The 21,882-nt window shown below is 38.8% G+C and overlaps 1 non-coding gene across 1 annotated transcript; it reads right to left on the reverse strand.

Moving 5' to 3' along the window:
• Window positions 1–20,132: 20,132 nt before the first annotated feature.
• Window positions 20,133–20,204, reverse strand: trnaa-cgc (transfer RNA alanine (anticodon CGC)). The gene has a single exon. It is a non-coding gene; the product is annotated as a tRNA-Ala (tRNA).
• Between the last annotated feature and the right edge of the window lie 1,678 nt (window positions 20,205–21,882).

Below are 21,882 nucleotides of genomic sequence, written 5' to 3' on the forward strand. Positions count from 1 at the left end.
ATGATGTTGTCCTGAGCAACTGCTCAAAAATCTAAACTTGAGTCCTGTGATTACGAATTATTTTTTAAATATTGCATTTGTATGATAACATGTAATTAAATATTTAATTTGTATTACTCATACTTATATAATTGCATTTGATAATAATTTCAGATTTTGAATGTAGTCAAAAACAATAAAGCATTCTTATTAAAACTTCACAATTCACAAAAAAACCTGTCATTAGATAACTAACCTAAAATCACAAATTAAATTATTTAGCTGTTAAATAATAGACAAATCCTGTATAAACACAAAGCACAACTACCATTTTTTAATTCTTCCTGTAATGCCACAATGTCTTGTAGTTGTTAAATTATTAATGTTACACCTCAGTTTCTGATGAGACCCCAGTTAATAATAATACACCTACAATAGTAAGAATTTCCACAATTTTGTTAATATTTTTCATTTTATAGCTTATAAACCAATAATGAATGTAACTTTTATCAGCCTGTGCTTTTCAATGTGAAAACAAGCAAACCTGGTCTTTATGAACCAGGTTATACATACAGTATACAAATTTTATTTTCACACTATAAAAATACAAGAGCTAATTGCCCTATGACTGAAAATGTTTTACATTTTCAAAATGTAATTGTATGTCTTTAAAATGAAGAATTCACATTCATAACTTTCTATCATATTGGAACACATATTCTCATAACACCTAGAGGAACTACTTGTTTTCACAGCAACTGAACATCACACAGCTTAACGATAGAAACCTGGACTTTCTGAATACACCAAAGATATAATGGCAGCATTAAAACTCCAGTCTTAATTCTCTAGCATAAACACTTTAGGTGGTAATAACACATTTACTGTATATCTTTTAATACATCAGTCTGTAATAATTTAATATCAGTCTCAATAATAATTCACTATTTAAAAACACGTGTATCTCTATTAATGCACCAGTCTGTAATAAGAAAATACAGAGGAGTCAGAATTGAACACAATAAAACAATAAACAACCCAGGGTATTTCTGAATCATCCTGTATAATATGATATTATTCTAGAAACATGTTTTATTGCTCACACTTTTTTTGTTTTCGAGTAAATGAAGACTTTTTCACGTCACAGCATATCACTCAAATTATCACTTATATATAAAGTTTATTATTACAGTAACGAGTAAGTTAAATAATTTTTTAAAGATTTTATACCCTCCATGTTTTCACAAATTATCAATAGAGGGTGATAATGGCCAGCTTCTGCTCTATCCATCTATAACATTATTATTATATAATGTTTAGAAATCTTAAGAATATTTTAATAAAATCCAATAAAAATTAAAAGCAACTAATTATATTTAGACACAACTAATTATATTTCCTTACTTACAGAACAAGATAAAATACGGTTATAATATTTTTGATGAATACCCACAAAGCTGAATGTTAAATAAAAATTCAAAAATTGTTCAACCCACTTATTGCTCCATTTACATGAATTAGATTTACAATTTAATTAATTTAATTCCAGTTGTTGTCTGTCTGGACAGGAGAAGACTGGACACTTACTGGCTGAGCTGTGCAGCACCAGGACAGCGAGAGAGAAGATGGACAGGCAGCTCTCCATTGTCATCAGGACAGAGTGCAACTGAGACCCCTGTCTTCACCCCTGAGCCCACAGGGCAACTGAGCTGCTGCTCCACACCCCAGACCCCCAGTAACAGCACAGCCCCCCGCCCCGCCAATCACACACAGCACTGCCTTTTCAGACTGACAGCAGGAACCTCTCACACAGGCGGGACGGCCAATCACACAGGGCCCTTTCAGTCTTCTCCATATATATCAGAGACACATCACTGTTTCCTCTCCCTGAAGACACTCCCAGCAGCGCGGAGGAGAGGAGAGACAGGAGCAGCTCTGTGTCTCACTGGAGGAACCACAGATACAGATACAGACAGCAGGGCCGCAGGTGCTACAGGGGCAGGAAGAGATCAGATATTAAACAAAAAAAAATCTTTGCAGTTCTAGACAAGTATTATAATTGAAAATCAGTATCAAGATAATCAATTATGTATATATGGTCCTGTAATTCTTGCTGTCTGTATCAGGAAGTGTCTAGAACGTGGTCCTGTCTTTCTGTCTGTGTAAGGCAGTGTCCAGTGACTGGTGTCCTGAATATGGTCCTGTCTTGCTGTTTGTGTCAGGCATTGTCCAGTGACTGGTGTCCTGAATATGGTCCTGTCTTGCTGTTTGTGTAAGGCAGTGTCCAGTGACTGGTGTCCTGAATATGGTCCTGTCTTGCTGTCTGTGTCAGGCAGTCTCCAGTGACTGGTGTCCTGAATATGGTCCTGTCTTGCTGTCTGTGTCAGGCAGTGTCCAATGACTGGTGTCCTGCAGTGACTCACAGAGTTGTTGTGTCTCCAGACACTAATGTCTTCTGGTCATGGTCAAGGGCAGTGTGAGGAGAGCCTGTGCTCAAGGTGGCAGTGAGGTCACTCAGGTCAGCACAGGAATACGGAGACAAGGTGGACTGAATAAGAACTGGCTGTCCTGTGACTGTGATCAATAATTTAAATGAAAAAGAAAGAAAAGCTCAGCAATGATTGTCCCCTCTGTACTGAGCCTGGTGGACAGCAGCTCTTCCAGTTGAGTCCCTTAGACCCTGAGTCTGTCTCTGCGCAGCTCCAGTCCACACAGATGTTCCAACCCCTCCAGCTGTGGCCCCAGTGTCTCTCTGTGTGGAGCCAACTGCATGACTGAGACTCTCTAACAGCACAGTGGAGCTGAACTGATACTGATACACTGATACACCACCAGTCTGAACAGTGTGAGGGCACAGCTCACATCCTCTTCTTTATTATTATAGGTAGTAGGAGCAGCAGTAGGAGCAGCAGTAAAATATTAGTAGTAGCAGTAGTATCAGTGGCAGCAGCAGTTGTGATAGCAGTAGTAGTATTAGCAGTTATGCTGTATTTAAACTCTCCTGTTCAATATAGCAGAGTTCTTGTGTTACAGCTTCACCATAATAGCTGCAGCAGCAGGAGCCACAGAGCAGGAGTCAGTTTCAAATTTGAAAAAGCAACAAAATTATGAAATAAAAAAATTTCATATTTTTTGTTAATTGTTAATACAGCGGTGATTTAAGGCAGAGCTGTACTGGAGCCTCAGGTCAGACCCTGCAGTGAGTCTGTGGTTTGTGCTCCTCCGAGCTCTTCCAGCACAGGAAGCCAGGCTGTACTGTGAGGCTGTGGGTGTCAGTGTGATGAGGCAGCTGAGAGCTGAGCTGTACAGAGAGACACACAGGGAGCCCAGTATCCAGAGCTCTAGTGCTGCACAGGGAGACACAGGAGAGTCCAGTGTTCAGAGCTCCAGTGCTGCACAGGGAGACACAGGAGAGCCCAGTGTTCAGAGCTCTACTGCTGCACAGGGAGACACAGGAGAGTCCAGTGTTCAGAGCTCTACAGGGTGACAGGTCCTCTCCCCACACAGCTCTCTCAGTGTGTCTCTCAGGTCTGAACAGGACGGGCTGTTCCTGTCAGAATGGAGGCTGACTCTCAGAGCCCCAGTGTCAGTATGAGGAGAAGCTCTCAGACCTGACTGCTGCCAGCCTCTGAGCCTGAGTGGCCATGAGCACTGAGCTCCTCAGCAGCTGAGAAAAGCCTCCTGTCTCCTGTGGTCACAGTGTGGTTGAACACCTGCACTGTCTTCCTGCTCCTTCTCCTCTCTCTCCCCCTTTCTGTCTCTAACACATCAGTTAATTACTTTAATAAAACATATTAATTCATCAGTGTGTAAAATAAAATATCAGTCCGATCAATACAACAGTGTTTAAAAACACACTGATCTCTGTTAATACACTAGTCTGTTATTATACCTGTTAGAGAGGGCAGAATTGAGCACCATGAAATAAACAACCCCTGGTAAATATTTTGAAGACGTTGTATTATTGTTAAAACATTTGTATTCCTTTTTGTTTGCAAATGGGAAAATTCCTAGTCCTAGCACATGACCCAAATTACAACCAAAATTTTGTATTTTATTATTATGGTAATAGATAAGGGATTGTCAAGTTGTACAACATTTGTGATAAGGTTGCTAAATATCTACAATATTAATAGTAATAATAATTATTTGTTAGTACTTAAAAAACATTATCCTTAGACTGTGTTGTGTGTAATAGTGTATAACTGAATATAAAACTATGAATACAGCATTAATAGAAAATAGTTAAAAAAACATATAAACTGAATTAATATTATGATTAATTGTAGAGGTGAAATTCTTGTTAATACTGCAAATTGTTTATTATTTTTCCTTATTTATAGCACCAGAATAAAATCAATTATAATTTTAAGGAATATCCATAAAGCTGAGTTTTAAATTAAACAGAAAAGCGCTTCTGCATGCTGTGGTCACTACGGCGGGCAGTGGCTGTAATGACTGTAGAACCTCAGATGGCTGGTCCTGGGTTCCAGGAGACTGTGGTCACTATACTGGACATTGGCTGTACTAACTCTGTGGCTTCCAAGTCCTGGGACCAGTGTTTCTGTGTTAGTGGGACCAGTGGTCACAACAGTGGTCAGAGGCTGACAGGTACTTCACATGTTGTACTGAAATGTGTGTGAGGTGTATATTCCCATTGTCTGTATGTGAATTGTTGACAATGATTTTCTAGCCTTTACCTGCCAACATCTAAACTTAACACATGATCATCAGATTAAATTATATTAAAGAACAACATTTTTCAAAAATACCAGACAGGTTTAACATATAGGCACAGATACATTTATTATGATGTTGTCCTGAGCAACTGCTCAAAAATCTAAACTTGAGTCCTGTGATTACGAATTATTTTTTAAATATTGCATTTGTATGATAACATGTAATTAAATATTTAATTTGTATTACTCATACTTATATAATTGCATTTGATAATAATTTCAGATTTTGAATGTAGTCAAAAACAATAAAGCATTCTTATTAAAACTTCACAATTCACAAAAAAACCTGTCATTAGATAACTAACCTAAAATCACAAATTAAATTATTTAGCTGTTAAATAATAGACAAATCCTGTATAAACACAAAGCACAACTACCATTTTTTAATTCTTCCTGTAATGCCACAATGTCTTGTAGTTGTTAAATTATTAATGTTACACCTCAGTTTCTGATGAGACCCCAGTTAATAATAATACACCTACAATAGTAAGAATTTCCACAATTTTGTTAATATTTTTCATTTTATAGCTTATAAACCAATAATGAATGTAACTTTTATCAGCCTGTGCTTTTCAATGTGAAAACAAGCAAACCTGGTCTTTATGAACCAGGTTATACATACAGTATACAAATTTTATTTTCACACTATAAAAATACAAGAGCTAATTGCCCTATGACTGAAAATGTTTTACATTTTCAAAATGTAATTGTATGTCTTTAAAATGAAGAATTCACATTCATAACTTTCTATCATATTGGAACACATATTCTCATAACACCTAGAGGAACTACTTGTTTTCACAGCAACTGAACATCACACAGCTTAACGATAGAAACCTGGACTTTCTGAATACACCAAAGATATAATGGCAGCATTAAAACTCCAGTCTTAATTCTCTAGCATAAACACTTTAGGTGGTAATAACACATTTACTGTATATCTTTTAATACATCAGTCTGTAATAATTTAATATCAGTCTCAATAATAATTCACTATTTAAAAACACGTGTATCTCTATTAATGCACCAGTCTGTAATAAGAAAATACAGAGGAGTCAGAATTGAACACAATAAAACAATAAACAACCCAGGGTATTTCTGAATCATCCTGTATAATATGATATTATTCTAGAAACATGTTTTATTGCTCACACTTTTTTTGTTTTCGAGTAAATGAAGACTTTTTCACGTCACAGCATATCACTCAAATTATCACTTATATATAAAGTTTATTATTACAGTAACGAGTAAGTTAAATAATTTTTTAAAGATTTTATACCCTCCATGTTTTCACAAATTATCAATAGAGGGTGATAATGGCCAGCTTCTGCTCTATCCATCTATAACATTATTATTATATAATGTTTAGAAATCTTAAGAATATTTTAATAAAATCCAATAAAAATTAAAAGCAACTAATTATATTTAGACACAACTAATTATATTTCCTTACTTACAGAACAAGATAAAATACGGTTATAATATTTTTGATGAATACCCACAAAGCTGAATGTTAAATAAAAATTCAAAAATTGTTCAACCCACTTATTGCTCCATTTACATGAATTAGATTTACAATTTAATTAATTTAATTCCAGTTGTTGTCTGTCTGGACAGGAGAAGACTGGACACTTACTGGCTGAGCTGTGCAGCACCAGGACAGCGAGAGAGAAGATGGACAGGCAGCTCTCCATTGTCATCAGGACAGAGTGCAACTGAGACCCCTGTCTTCACCCCTGAGCCCACAGGGCAACTGAGCTGCTGCTCCACACCCCAGACCCCCAGTAACAGCACAGCCCCCCGCCCCGCCAATCACACACAGCACTGCCTTTTCAGACTGACAGCAGGAACCTCTCACACAGGCGGGACGGCCAATCACACAGGGCCCTTTCAGTCTTCTCCATATATATCAGAGACACATCACTGTTTCCTCTCCCTGAAGACACTCCCAGCAGCGCGGAGGAGAGGAGAGACAGGAGCAGCTCTGTGTCTCACTGGAGGAACCACAGATACAGATACAGACAGCAGGGCCGCAGGTGCTACAGGGGCAGGAAGAGATCAGATATTAAACAAAAAAAAATCTTTGCAGTTCTAGACAAGTATTATAATTGAAAATCAGTATCAAGATAATCAATTATGTATATATGGTCCTGTAATTCTTGCTGTCTGTATCAGGAAGTGTCTAGAACGTGGTCCTGTCTTTCTGTCTGTGTAAGGCAGTGTCCAGTGACTGGTGTCCTGAATATGGTCCTGTCTTGCTGTTTGTGTCAGGCATTGTCCAGTGACTGGTGTCCTGAATATGGTCCTGTCTTGCTGTTTGTGTAAGGCAGTGTCCAGTGACTGGTGTCCTGAATATGGTCCTGTCTTGCTGTCTGTGTCAGGCAGTCTCCAGTGACTGGTGTCCTGAATATGGTCCTGTCTTGCTGTCTGTGTCAGGCAGTGTCCAATGACTGGTGTCCTGCAGTGACTCACAGAGTTGTTGTGTCTCCAGACACTAATGTCTTCTGGTCATGGTCAAGGGCAGTGTGAGGAGAGCCTGTGCTCAAGGTGGCAGTGAGGTCACTCAGGTCAGCACAGGAATACGGAGACAAGGTGGACTGAATAAGAACTGGCTGTCCTGTGACTGTGATCAATAATTTAAATGAAAAAGAAAGAAAAGCTCAGCAATGATTGTCCCCTCTGTACTGAGCCTGGTGGACAGCAGCTCTTCCAGTTGAGTCCCTTAGACCCTGAGTCTGTCTCTGCGCAGCTCCAGTCCACACAGATGTTCCAACCCCTCCAGCTGTGGCCCCAGTGTCTCTCTGTGTGGAGCCAACTGCATGACTGAGACTCTCTAACAGCACAGTGGAGCTGAACTGATACTGATACACTGATACACCACCAGTCTGAACAGTGTGAGGGCACAGCTCACATCCTCTTCTTTATTATTATAGGTAGTAGGAGCAGCAGTAGGAGCAGCAGTAAAATATTAGTAGTAGCAGTAGTATCAGTGGCAGCAGCAGTTGTGATAGCAGTAGTAGTATTAGCAGTTATGCTGTATTTAAACTCTCCTGTTCAATATAGCAGAGTTCTTGTGTTACAGCTTCACCATAATAGCTGCAGCAGCAGGAGCCACAGAGCAGGAGTCAGTTTCAAATTTGAAAAAGCAACAAAATTATGAAATAAAAAAATTTCATATTTTTTGTTAATTGTTAATACAGCGGTGATTTAAGGCAGAGCTGTACTGGAGCCTCAGGTCAGACCCTGCAGTGAGTCTGTGGTTTGTGCTCCTCCGAGCTCTTCCAGCACAGGAAGCCAGGCTGTACTGTGAGGCTGTGGGTGTCAGTGTGATGAGGCAGCTGAGAGCTGAGCTGTACAGAGAGACACACAGGGAGCCCAGTATCCAGAGCTCTAGTGCTGCACAGGGAGACACAGGAGAGTCCAGTGTTCAGAGCTCCAGTGCTGCACAGGGAGACACAGGAGAGCCCAGTGTTCAGAGCTCTACTGCTGCACAGGGAGACACAGGAGAGTCCAGTGTTCAGAGCTCTACAGGGTGACAGGTCCTCTCCCCACACAGCTCTCTCAGTGTGTCTCTCAGGTCTGAACAGGACGGGCTGTTCCTGTCAGAATGGAGGCTGACTCTCAGAGCCCCAGTGTCAGTATGAGGAGAAGCTCTCAGACCTGACTGCTGCCAGCCTCTGAGCCTGAGTGGCCATGAGCACTGAGCTCCTCAGCAGCTGAGAAAAGCCTCCTGTCTCCTGTGGTCACAGTGTGGTTGAACACCTGCACTGTCTTCCTGCTCCTTCTCCTCTCTCTCCCCCTTTCTGTCTCTCTCGCAGTGTGTGCTCTTATCTGTCCATCTCTCTCTCTCCTCTCCTATCACTCTGACAGTCTGTGCAGAGTATCTGAAGGGGATGGAACATTGCTTGGCAAAGGAAAAGACTTCTCAGAGGCAGAATAAAAAAAGTATCTCCTCTCAGTCAGATTCACAGCTCAGACTCACACACAGAGCTCTGAGTCCCTCAGTACTTGACCAAAACTCCTCCCTCCTGAACAGACAGAAGCTCATCTCCATCCTTCTCTTTATCCCGACAATTCAGAACCAGAGGACATTCAGACAATCAGTGCTGCTACATGAATAATATCACACAGAACAGCCTGGACTCAGGTCACATCTCCCCCTTTTCTCCTTCCTCACAGCCTCTTAGTGTCAGAAGTGTTTGACTGACAATTGAGCAATATGTGTTTATCTATTATTATTATTTTTACTGATTTAATGAACAGCAGTATTGCTACTCTTATAAGTGTAATATGATTATCAGCAGCAGCAGACTGATGGTCTTGTCTACAATAGTGACCAGTTGACCAGTCTGTACCTCTGAGCAGTGGGACTCAGATCACACAGAAGACCTTTCTGTGTGTGATTCCACACCAGCCCTGGGATACAGCGTCTCCCACAGGTCTCTCACGGAGAGTCCTATAAATATACAGTTAAACAGAGTCTGATAACAGTTATACAGTTAATTAAATCATCAAACTGGCTGAGGAACTGAGCTCGAGTGGAAATAAAACCAGGAGATGCTCTTCAACCTCCAGGATCAGGAGTCTGATCCTCCTGGCTTCTGTTCTGTGGAGATTCGTGTAAAACGCTTAAAAGCGCTCATTACAGGGACTTGTGCCCTTTCTCTTCTGCTCTACGGGAGTATGCTATACAACGCATTAGTCTGTGAAGTAAACTATTTTTTTTGTTTCATAAATTGTATTCCTCGGTTTTGTCGCTCTCCATTTCCAGGTGTTATGAATCGCCTTTATTTTTGGAGATGTTATATCTGTAAGAAAAGCCCCCCGGTCTCCGGACAGGAGTCTCCTCCAGCGGAGACGCGCTCTGCTCTGTCAGAAAGAGCGCTGTGACGTCACACCAACCAGAGCGCCGGGATCAGAGAGCGAGACCGCGGGAGGCGCGCGGAGAGCACGGAGGAGACTTATTGATCACTTATCTATCGACAACCAATTAATTCAACTGAAGAACCGTAGAATAATCGATTAACTTAACTGATTGGTGAGTACTAATTCTTTGCCCGTTTTGACCCTGTTTTAAATATCTAGAAAACAGTCAATACAGCCTGTATCGATCAATTTCAATAGCGCCTTAGTGTTAATAATGTTCAATCCAAAATTAAAGAATTATTATTCAAATGATTGTTTAGGAATTGTATGCTAGAGCTTATAAATTATATTCCAAGTTGATAAATTCTTAAAAACTATATTCCAAGTTGATAAATTTGTGTAAGTAAAAGCTTAAATGCATTTTTCCACTGTTTACAAATCATATGTATGGTAACCACGGCGACAGGCGAAACGTCACTGTGCACTGCTAGGTGTCTCGCCTTCGTCACAAAGAGCGGTGTGACGTCACGGATAGCAACTAATACTAATATTGTCTTCATGTTAATATTAGTGTGAGTACAATCGGTAGTTTTAACATTAATGCTAGTGTTCATGTGAGTATTAATGATGATAGTGCTACTGATTGTTTTAATGCTAGTATTCCTGTTAATATTAGTGATAATTATAGAGATAAGGTTAGATTATTTACACTAGTAGTCATGTTAGTTTTATTGATAGCATTACTGTTATTATTAGTATTATAAGTGTAGTAGTATTTTGTGTCAGTGTTAGTGATGATGATAGTGTAAGTCTTAGTGATAGTGTTACTGTTGCGATATAATTGTTATTTGTATTAGTGTTATTTATAGTGTATTTGTAGTTATGAGCGTATGTGTTTGTGAGTGTGTGGTGTTTGTGAGGAGTGTGTGGTGTCTGTCAGTGTTTGTGAGTGTGTGGATGTGTGTCTATAAGTATTCGTAGTGTCTATGTGTGTGTCTGTGAGTCTGTGTAGTGTCTGTGTGTGAGTGTTTGGATGTGTGTCTGTCAGTGTGTGATAATGTGTGTAAATGTGTGGGTGTATATCTGTCGGTGTGTGTGAGTGTGTGTTTAGGTGGGCTTGGGCTCCACTGGTGTGTCTGACAGAAGTGACCCATCAACAGGTGTTGAGGTCCAGAGCTGTTTGCGAATGGAACCACTTTCTAGAGTCCAGACCCACATCCACAGATCTGTGAGTGCCCTGTTATTATCACTATTACTAGTAATGACAGCAGTAGTAGTAGCAGGAGTATTAGTATCAGGATTAGTGTTAGAATCTGAAGTCATGGTGGTGTCACGACCACCAGGCAGTCAAGATCAAATCGTAAGCGAGCTAATCAGCCCCAGCAGCGGGTGATTATTAACAAACGCCGCCGCACGAGTTAAACCACCTGCGCACACTCACGGTGCGGTGCGCACTGCTATTTACAGATGCAGCCATTCAAAATGCGCGGTAAAAACCCGCGGTACGGTAACCTACCCACAAGCCACCGCGGGGCACCGGAGGGTACCGCAGGGCAAGTGATTGGCTGGCCAAAATGACCGACAGGGGCACTCGTGGTGCATTGGTTGGTAGTGCAAAGATTTAATCATTTAATGTCTTTACTGTGCACATTTTAATCCGCTTAGTTTTGAATATTTATATGGATTTTACCACTAAAGGGAAATTTTAGTAGCTGAGCATAAAAAGAAGAGGAGCATAACGCATCTGAAGGTCATAAACGATATTAATTTAGGAACATAAACATTACTGTATGTATGTAAACTGTACTGTGTATGGCTGGTCTTGGTATGTATGTAAACTGTACTGTATACAGTATGTATATGTATATTTAATGTCTTAACTGTGCCCGTTTAAGTATTGAATATTCATATCTAATTTTACCACTGAAGGGAAATCTTAGTAGCTGAGCATAAAAAGAATAGGAGCATACTGCAACGCGTGTGAAGGCCATAAACGATATTAATTTTGGAACATAAACATACAGTATATAGCTGGTCTTGGTACTTTAAAGAAAAAATACACACCAGTCTTCCATTTCTCCCTAAACATTTTAAGCATGAAAGTTTTATGAAACGGTACCCAAATATGCGATTGCTGTATAGAATGAATTTTAATTTAAAAAAAATTATTTAACACGAACATTAAGCTGTTTACATCTTCCGCCTGAGAACAGTCACCCGTTGCTACCCAACGCAGAATGGTGATTGGCTGACACCATCTGACACCCCTCTGATTGGAGAAAAAAGACGTGCTGGTTTGCTATACATACTGTACCAGGAAGAGGATTTCTTTCTATTCAAAACGTGTATTTTAAAAGTTTAAGAAGTAAAAACCTTACAGCGTACACAGATTTCTAAACTGATCAGGATCGTTATCTTTGTCTTATGCATAATAATGTTCACCGCTCTGTCCAGCAAATTAATAATAAACTTTATTTTATATAGCTTTTTAAACGAATAAGTAATTAGATTGCTCATAAACCTAATCACTAGCTTTTTCTTTTTATTTAGGCTCAGATTTCAACTATAGATCGTATTATTAATAACCATAATAACAACCAACCAACAAAAACAACCATATAAACATAATACCAACCAAAAACATAGATAACAACCACAATACAAAATCAAATAATCAAACCATTTTACTCTCGCAAAGTCCTCCAATTATCATAATCCCGCCCCTTATGCAAAACCAAACCTTCCTCCCATCCCAGTTTATCCTGTTTATCATAAACAAAATCCACCTCAATTTTCAACATAAAGCATTACACAAAATCAATACCTCAACACTCCATACTCAACAACGATAATTCACAAACAGCCAGAACATGTAACTACACATTCCCAAACAGACCTAATTTCCATAGCCCCGCCCCTTATGCAAAACATCCCTCCCCTGTTCTCTCTCTCCCCTGGCGGTTGTAATTGTTTTTATTTTCAAATAAATTTTAGCAAAGTCATGTATTTTAAAAATCTTAAGATTTTTATATTTATGTCTTTATTTAGTGGTTTCATTAGTGACAAAGGCTAAACTTTCTTGGAAAAATGTCTTTTATGTAAACCATGTTCGCTATTAATTCATTCAGGGCTAAAATATGTTCATTGTCTTCTAATGAAAGAAGGGTTCCTTTCGCCGTAGTCGGGAGCCTAGCCTTTAACTAGTAAGTACTGTATTTACTGGGTTTTTGAGGGGGGGGGGGTGTCTTTCGCTGGAAATCTCACCTCCTACTTTGAAAATACCCGTGAAACCGGTTCAATTCGTCACAGCCAGCACTCCTGCAGAGAGTTGGGTTGTACTTGCAGTGTATACAGTACACGCGTTATGCTCTTCGTTAATGTCTGTGAAGTTTTATTTAATCTCTGAGCCATACTGATTCTTCTGGAAGCCAGTTTCCGCCAGGGAGTAAAAAAAAAACACACTATGGTATTCTCTCCAATGCAGTGCAGTTAAAAACATACCTCTGATGCTGCTCCTAAATGAATATCGTTTATGACCATCAGAAGCTTTATGCTCCTTTTTTTTTTTCCAGTGAATTGAACAGGGAGAGGCATTTCATGATGTACTTTTCACTGATGAAACAACAGTGGCTCTGGAACAGTTTTCAACCAAGTCGTTTTATAAAAAGGGGAGATATGTACACGTTACTGAAGCTAAAAGTTTAGCCTTTGTCACTAATGTAAACACTAAATAAAGACATATAGAAATCCCTACGTTACAGACTGTTTATGGCTGGTATTGGTAGTTTAAAGAAAAAATACACACCAGTATTCCACTTTCTCCCTAAACATTTTAAGCATCAGAGTCTTACATGTGGTTATTTCGAAAACGTTTGTACGTGCTCCTTCTTACCATGTTACTGTTTACTGTTACTGACCATATTAAGTTTAAGTGCCTGTGGGCACTTTTCCTGTCCGTAGGGGGTGGACCGTCTTTCATTAGAAGGTTAGTCTGTTCTACTCTGAGAATGTAGAGGGGGTGGAAAGTGCCCGGGGTCATTTAATTAGTATTAAAATCTTAGTTATCTTTCTAGTTCACAGGTTTGCATGCATAATTTAATTTTGAAAGCCACTGAGACATCAGGTACTACTGTTGTATTTATGAAAAAGAAACAAAACAAAAAACATACTAACAACTGTGCCATCCTACTCCTTAGTTAATACATTTTATTATTCATAAACAGTTAACATTGTTAGCAAAATATTTTGAATTATATTTAACCCTATTTTTTCTTTAGTTTTGTATTTAACTTATTATATGATAGTCAGACTTAATGTATATTAATGTATATTTGAACAATGAAAATATATTTTTACAAGATTTTACATTAAGCACTTAAAATTAATATGGTTAATAATAGTAAACTGTAACATGCTGTAACAAGATCGGTTAAACTGCGAAGAAAATCCTTTCAGAGAAAATGTTTCAGGTGTGAAGAACATAGATCTCCAATGCAATTTCAACCAAACCTGTTCCCACACACCCTGCCCCCACTACCATTAGAATATACACAAACATTTTAGCGTTTCATTCTGAGCAGAAGACCCTCACACCTGAAGAGTGCTGGCTGTGACGAATTAAACCGGTTTTACAGGTTTCAATCACAGACCATGTGACATGGGACTCAGTAAAGTAACACACAGCGCCACTGGATTTGATAATACTGTACCTAACCAAAATCCGCAATATGGAAACAGAACCTGTGTAATTGTTGATAGATGATGTACTCGTAACATTTTTTCAAGACGAACTACAACATTTAAAAAATGACTTGTATGTACTTGATATCTCTAATCAATCCACGGGTTCCAGCACAAAACGAAACTAAAACGCATACCGTTTCGCGCTTCTTATTAGTTGCTCAAAAGTAATTTGACCGTATGAAATGCATAATATAAACCTAGAAACATATACGTGAGCAGTACTTAAGCACTGTAGTATCGGTGTTAAGACATACCTCTCAAATACTGTAAATCAAGTTAAAAATATTTCAAGACCGATTCTGGTCGTAATGAAACCATGTTTCGTGTATGTTTTCTTTTTCATCTTGAAATAACTCATTTCTAAATACCTTTTTCACTGTTAACATCTTGTAGCAACTTTGCGACAAAATATACACTCTGACAGTTCATCCTGCTACCAACATTAAATAAAACAAATCTTAAGATTTCTATATTTATGTCTTTATTTAGTGGTTTCATTCGAAGCTTACAATGTTTAGGGAGAAATGGAATACTGGTGTGTATTTTTTTCTTTAAAGTACCGAGACCAGCCATATACTGTATGTTTATGTTAAGATTTCCCTTCAGTGGTAAAATTAGATATGAATATTCAATACTTAAACGGGCACAGTTAAGACATTAAATATACATATACATATTGTATACAGTACAGTTTGCATACGGTAATATGTTTATGTTACGCGATTAAAAAATAAATAAATAAAACTGAGAGGTCCAGCACCAGCTGGATTCGAACACACAACCTGTCAGTTGGCAGTCACGCACCTAGACCAGTAGGCTACAAGACAGCTCACGTAAGCAGGCAGGCGAAACAGCCCTACACAGCCCTGCCGCAGTACACGGATATAATCATACCGTTATTAAATTCTTGAGATACGCGATTCCATATTATATTCCCTTTTAATCAAATTCTAAAAGTATGCTTGTTGACTCCGGTATCACGTTAGTTAAAGACTTCGAAGCTTACAATGTTTAGGGAGAAATGGAATACTGGTGTGTATTTTTTTCTTTTCATGATAGGTGTCGCATTTTAAATCATTTTCGTAGTTAGAAATTATGAAACGCCCTGTTAAAAGTAAGGAAGTTTTTATGCCCGTTGAAGTAAAACAAAATGCCTGACAAAGTATGGCTTGGACAGATTCCAAGTGCTTGTACAAATGTGCTAAAGAAATTATACTTTGAGTATACAGCTTGTCCAAAGTCATCCATTATTAATACTATTAGTAATATCTTCAGTAAAGGCTTTGATGCATAAATATTTCTGATAAAGGTAGGTTGTGTACTTTTGTCCAACTGAGCAATCTTGCTTTCATAAAATATACCAACATTTGAATGACTGATGATTAACATGCTGTAATACACAGTTCAAAATTAAAGGCTCGAATGCTGTACATGAGAGGTTAAGCTCCCCCTGGCGGTTTTACAAGGCGACGCCGGATAGTTAGTCACGTGACACACGTGATACCGCGTGATACCCCGGTGGGCGTGTCGCGGTATGCCGCGAAATACCTCACCCATTTTGAATGGCTGCATCCGTATACCCTCTTCACCTGTTTCCCACTGCTCGGTATTGAGTCTACTCCTTGAGAGCTCTACCTGGCGTTTTTCCCCGTACCACGTTTATTCTGGATTTTGGATTCCCCTTCTGCCTTTTCGACTTTGCACCTCGCCTCTCGCCTCTCGCCTCGGACTGTCTGCTACCAGAGAACTTCCTGGATTACGACTTGCCTTTCGTCTTTTGACTACGACCTTGCCTCTCGTTTTGGTTTGTTCGCCTGCCTCATCTATCACCCATGCCTGCGTCTGCACAGGATCCGTGTATCTTCCTACCAGGGATTCCTAACAGGTGGTAGTAGTAGTAACAGTAGTAGTATTAGCAGCAGAAGCAGTAACAACAGTGGCGGTTGGATTATCCAAGCAGTTACTTCAGAAACTACGGTTTTACACATTTATACTCTACTTTTCTATGCATGTTTTGTAAAGTGCCTTGATGCTCTGGATTAATTAAATTAAATTAAATTTATTTTTATATAGCGCCTTTCACAATAACTAGGTTGCCCCATGGTGCTTAACAAAGGACGTGACTGTACAGTGGATATAAAAAGTCTACACACCCTTATTGAAATTGCAGGTTTTTGTGATGTTAACCCAGAAATCAAGATAAATCATGTCAGATGTCTTTCCATCCTTAATGTGACCTTGCAACCAACAAAATTCAAGGGAAAAATTTTGGAAAAATAATTGAAACTAATAAACCTACAACACCCTGGTGAACCCCCCCAACCAATACTTTGTGGAAGATCCTTTTGCATTTATTACAGCAGTAAGTGTTTGTGAATAAGTCTCCATGAGCTTTGCACACCTGGACTTTGCAATTTACTCTGTAGACAAGCAAATCTGTTCAAGGAAGAAACTCAGTTTAGTGAACTACTGGTGAATTCAGCACAGCTTTTGTCATTGCTTGTCAGGATGGCTGAGTGGTCTAAGGTGTCAGACTTGAGAACTGATGTCTTTCATCTTGGTTGGGTGTTCTGGTCTCCGAATGGAAACATAGGATTAAATCCCACTTCTGACAGCTACTTTTTTATTTTTTTGTGCATTGTTCCTGTCTTATTGTGCTGACAATGACAATAGGAGGAAAACAGAGAAACCACTTTTCAAGAACATGATGGGCAGGAAAATGTGATTTCCTTGTGATAAATGTGATTAGCAGAAAGGAACTTTTAGATGGGCTACGATTTCTGCCTTAAGAACTTTTTGAGCTGTCTGTAAGTGAAGAAAGATTTCCGGTTAGGTATGCATTCAAAAGTCAAAGACCGAAATATAAAAGCAGCAACACTGCTATTTGTGAGTGTTCTGTACTGTTAAAATCCACGGGTTTCCATGCTTCTTGGATTTCTTAGCCCAAGAAATGATTCCTGTTTCATTTTCTATTCACCAGCTCGATTTGCATTACGCTCCTCAAACCTCAAAACCGAATAACAAACGCTAGTCAAAGTTGCAGAAGGGCTACACTACTTTGCCCCATCTAAATACCATTATGTGAAATTAAGAAACCGCAGTATTTTTGACAAAGTGCGGTCTTCAAACAGTAAACGCTCAAGTGTTTATATTTACTTGTGAGCAGACCAACCTTGATTTAGGAAAGCCTTTGCTCGCCCCTTGCTTTAACAACGATATCTGAATCGAGCCCCAAAGTGGTAAGAAAGCCGAATTACACAAAGCACATAAGACATTGGGTTGTCACTGTACGCTATCACGTCCTGCTTGCACTGTCCTACTAAAAGATTAGAGGGATCAGAAAGGACACAAATGACCCTTGAATCCACAATTCTGAACTTAAGGGTAACCAGCTCTACCGACTGCACCTCTCTTGCTCCTACATTACAACAGTGATATTACTAGCGTTGGTTGAACATGGTATAGTAGGCTGACAGCTGAAACACATGGCTCACAAGCAGTGACAGAACCATTATCATATATCACTGCAGCATATTGGTTTGGGAGCAGGAGTAACTATCCCATGTATGCCTCCATTAACATCGTATAGTAGGTGAACATCTGGGCTATGAGGGTTCAAACCCTGTCCGTGCTTCTTCATTCTGCACCACGTTTCTTTATCTAGGTCTTCAAATTACTTGGCAAAACATTGGTTTAAACGGAAGATTGGTAGTTCAAGCCCACCTAGAGGAGCACGTCTTGTGATTCCCATGTAAGCATAATATCTGCTCAAACTCGATTATTGTTCTCAGTAACACCTAAAACATCTTGATATTTGCAAGAAATGCAAATATTGTGCACGTTTCAAGCTACAAGAAGTAATCAATTTAGTACTTAAGTGAATATGATCTGGAATGCTCAATAACGACCAACATCAGCAGCTTCCAAGAAATTAATTTGAATTTCATACTCACCTTGCATTCTCAGCTATCATACTTCAAAATTACAGTGCAGATTTGGTGGAGAACTTCACAAGCATTATTAGGTTTGGACTGTACAATTGTATTTTAATATCTCGGTATATGTACCTTCATTTTAATATACATGTAACCATAAATGCTGTTTAGTATATTGTACTTTTGTTGTACTTTTTAAAACATTTTACCTGAGGACGCAAGGGGACTGTTATATCTTGTGATACATGCAAGACATCTGTAAAAGAAGGTGAAATTTTAATAAAATTGGTGATTAAAAGAAAACCACAACTTGTATGATATTATCCCTCGATATCGAAGATCAATTGAAGGATTTGAAGAAACTATCAAAGAAACAACAGCAATAGCAGATGATTTGGGTTTTGAACCAATGATTACACCTCAATAATCAATTCGTCCTCAAAAAAAGAAGAGACAGGCATGTTTTGAGCCTCATAATGATCCTCTTCTGGATCCACAAGAAACGTGTTTTGGATGTACTTATAACTTCCATCGAAGAGAGATCTCATCAGTTGCATGCAATTGAAACTTTCGACTTTTTGGATGGTATTGAAAATATTTTTAAAAAATAAAATAAACAATTTTCCAAAGAAGATACTCATGAAGTATTGCCAGGATCTATTCTTAGCGTTTGGTAGTGATAACACTGCTGATATTGATGGAGTAGAAACGTACGATGCGTTGACAGGATTTCTGAAGCGAGAAGTCCTAGAATGCCGCCTATAAATGAGCTAGGATTCATACCAAGAAATACTTTTTGTTTTTCACCCAGAAGGCTGCTATTGCATTACACATCTTGTGAACATTATCAGTTTTGGTAGCTTCTGGGCGCGATTTTCCAAAACCGAAACTAATAACAAAATTATTTAAGATGCACAATGTCCAAAAATTGTAAATCGAGACTAGTATTACTACAGAAGAAAATATTTAACTGAAATATTAATAAGACTATGTAAGTATAAAAAGTAGAACAATTCAATTTATATAACTTTAATATATTTTATATAATTTTTTATTCTTATTAGAAATGGGCTCACACACCGGAAGACACTAACGTTTATCTTCGTTAGAGTGTGTGAATAACAGTTTAACCCAAAATGTTTGTAATTGTGATCTTGTTAAAATGCAAAAAATCGTCTATCAGCAGTAAGAAATTATTAAGAAAGTAAGAATTTTTTTTATTTCACAAACGGTAAGACGTGAAGAGAGTTTACAGTTCGTATCCTTCGCTTTGTCTTAACTTAAGCGTTCAGGATCCAAGCCCGTGTGTGGATGGTTGTGTTTCTTGAATCTTTTGTAATCATCAAAAGTCGTTGTTTAGTCCTTCAGTACTTTCTCGAGTTGTACCATGGATATTTTAAACGATTAATACTATTCATGCTCTTTTGCCTTTTCCTTCACATACGGAAAAAGTTCAAAGTGTCCTTATGGCTGTGCTCCACACCTACACGAGAGCACCTGTAACAGTACAGGCACGCAGTGAGGAGTTTGTGCAGCTTTCAGCTCAGTGGGGAGTCCAGAGGGAGGACTCGCTCGCTGAATGATTTCTCAGGAAATCCCGGGTGAGATTCAACAGGTGTTTTCTGCAACAGCCACGACAAGTGTGGAGACGTTCTCTGGATTTCCTGAATATGACGTTAAATTTGTTCAAATCATTTGTTGTAGTTAACAGAACTAAATGCTTTGGAGGTACATCTAAAACAGCAGAGCAACACTGTAGCACTTTGTGTGTGACTGAACTTAATTGTGTAAACCTGGCTCTCTATGAACACCGACAAAGAGTTCTCATTCAACAGAAGATTGCGATGTGAGCACAATAATATAAAGCACGTGGAGATGCCAGGGATTGAACCCGGGACCTCATACATGCGAAGCATGCACTCTACCACTGAGCTACATCCCCAGTCGTGTGTGCTTACGGACAATGCCTGTAAATTCATGGGAATGAAGAAATAAGGAAGGAAAAATAATCGCATTGAAGCTTCCAGAGACTGGGCAAAAACAAATCAGTTATTTTTATATCCAGTCACACGGGCGACGGTGGTTAATTCCTCGATGGGGGAGTACTTTTTTACCTCCTTACTCTACTGTCTTTCAATTCTGTTTTCTTTGAAAGCTTTTTGCATCTTTTAAGTGCTCTCGGTTAAACTACGCATAGAACAACAGCAGTACTGATGATTTTCATGGACCGATGCACACTTCTTCTGTACAACTCCAGTGATAAAGCCCTGTCTGTAAGTATTGTAGAAGAACGAAAAAGGGTGAAACAACGCTCCAACCACAGGAATGGTAACCAGAAGGATCGTGTTCTTATTTAATATGTCATTTTGAGATGCCTTGTCAACGCAGACAGGTGTTAGAGCTGAACAAATAATTTATAGTGGTGGTTGTAAACATGGAACATGTTATTTCTATACCAGGAAGAAAGGAGTAGACTCTTAAACTCTTTAACTCTTAAGTTAAAAGAGACAAAAACGACACCTAATCACAGCTAACATTAATTAAAATGACATCACAACAAAAGAGCAGAGCCTTGAGTGAATCAAATTCGTTTTCATTAAATGTCTGTGTCTTCATCACTTTGACCGGGGTAAAGTAAGCTTGAAGTTCGAAAACGATTTTGATTTATGAAACAATGGCTTTGTATATACAATTGCTCTGTGTATAAAGTACATTGTGAATGTTCTCACAGCCTTCAGTTTGTCTTTTTATCCCACGCACGAATATTCTTGTGCCATATCACATATCATATAACACAGAATGCCTTCAAACCAAATGCATTTTAAAGACCACGACTTTGAAAATTTTCACAACCCCTCCATAAACATATCAGTGAGCTAATTATCCTTTTCTGACAGTCGGGGTTTTGATTGATGCGCAATTACAGTACGCACCATCTGGAACACTGGGGGACCGCTGTATACATACATACGTTCACAACGCAGAAATACTGCTCAATAGAGTTTCATGCGAAAAACCCATATATGACCATAGGAAGCAGAACAGCAGTTTCCAATTACCCAGCACGGGAATAAAGCTTTGTTTTATTTCTGAAACCCTTTCTTTATTTCCTGTTTTCATTCTGCAGGAAAATTCCTATTCTTTACTCAACAGCTTTTTAAAAACAGCACCCATGATGTTCAAATCATGATGTCCATGATTGTTTACACAGAAGACTGGCAGAGCTTTGGGTTGTGAATCTCTTTTTCTCATGGTTTTATTGAATGTGGCACTGTGCACTAGGATAGGGGGATGCTGTTCACAAGCCAATAGCATTTAAACCACAGCACCCACAATGCTGCAAGTAAGTGTTTTACACACTAAGCAGGTCCTCTGACCTTTCCCAGCCTTGCTTTGGGTTGTGAAACCTCTTTCAGTTTTTGTTATGATTTTTTCAATACGGCACCTATTAGACACGCAATACACTGGGATAGGGAGGTCCTCTTCATGACTCAATAGCATTTGAAGCACAACATTCACAATGCTACAACCAAGTGTTTTACACAGCAGACAGCCCCCCTCACCTCATACAACTTTGCTTTGGGTTGTGAAAGTTTTCTTTATTTTTTAATGATTTTTTT

The sequence above is a fragment of the Lepisosteus platostomus genome, chromosome 5 (assembly GCF_059453375.1).
Source record: "Lepisosteus platostomus isolate fLepPlt1 chromosome 5, fLepPlt1.hap1, whole genome shotgun sequence".
Lineage (NCBI taxonomy): Eukaryota > Metazoa > Chordata > Actinopteri > Semionotiformes > Lepisosteidae > Lepisosteus > Lepisosteus platostomus.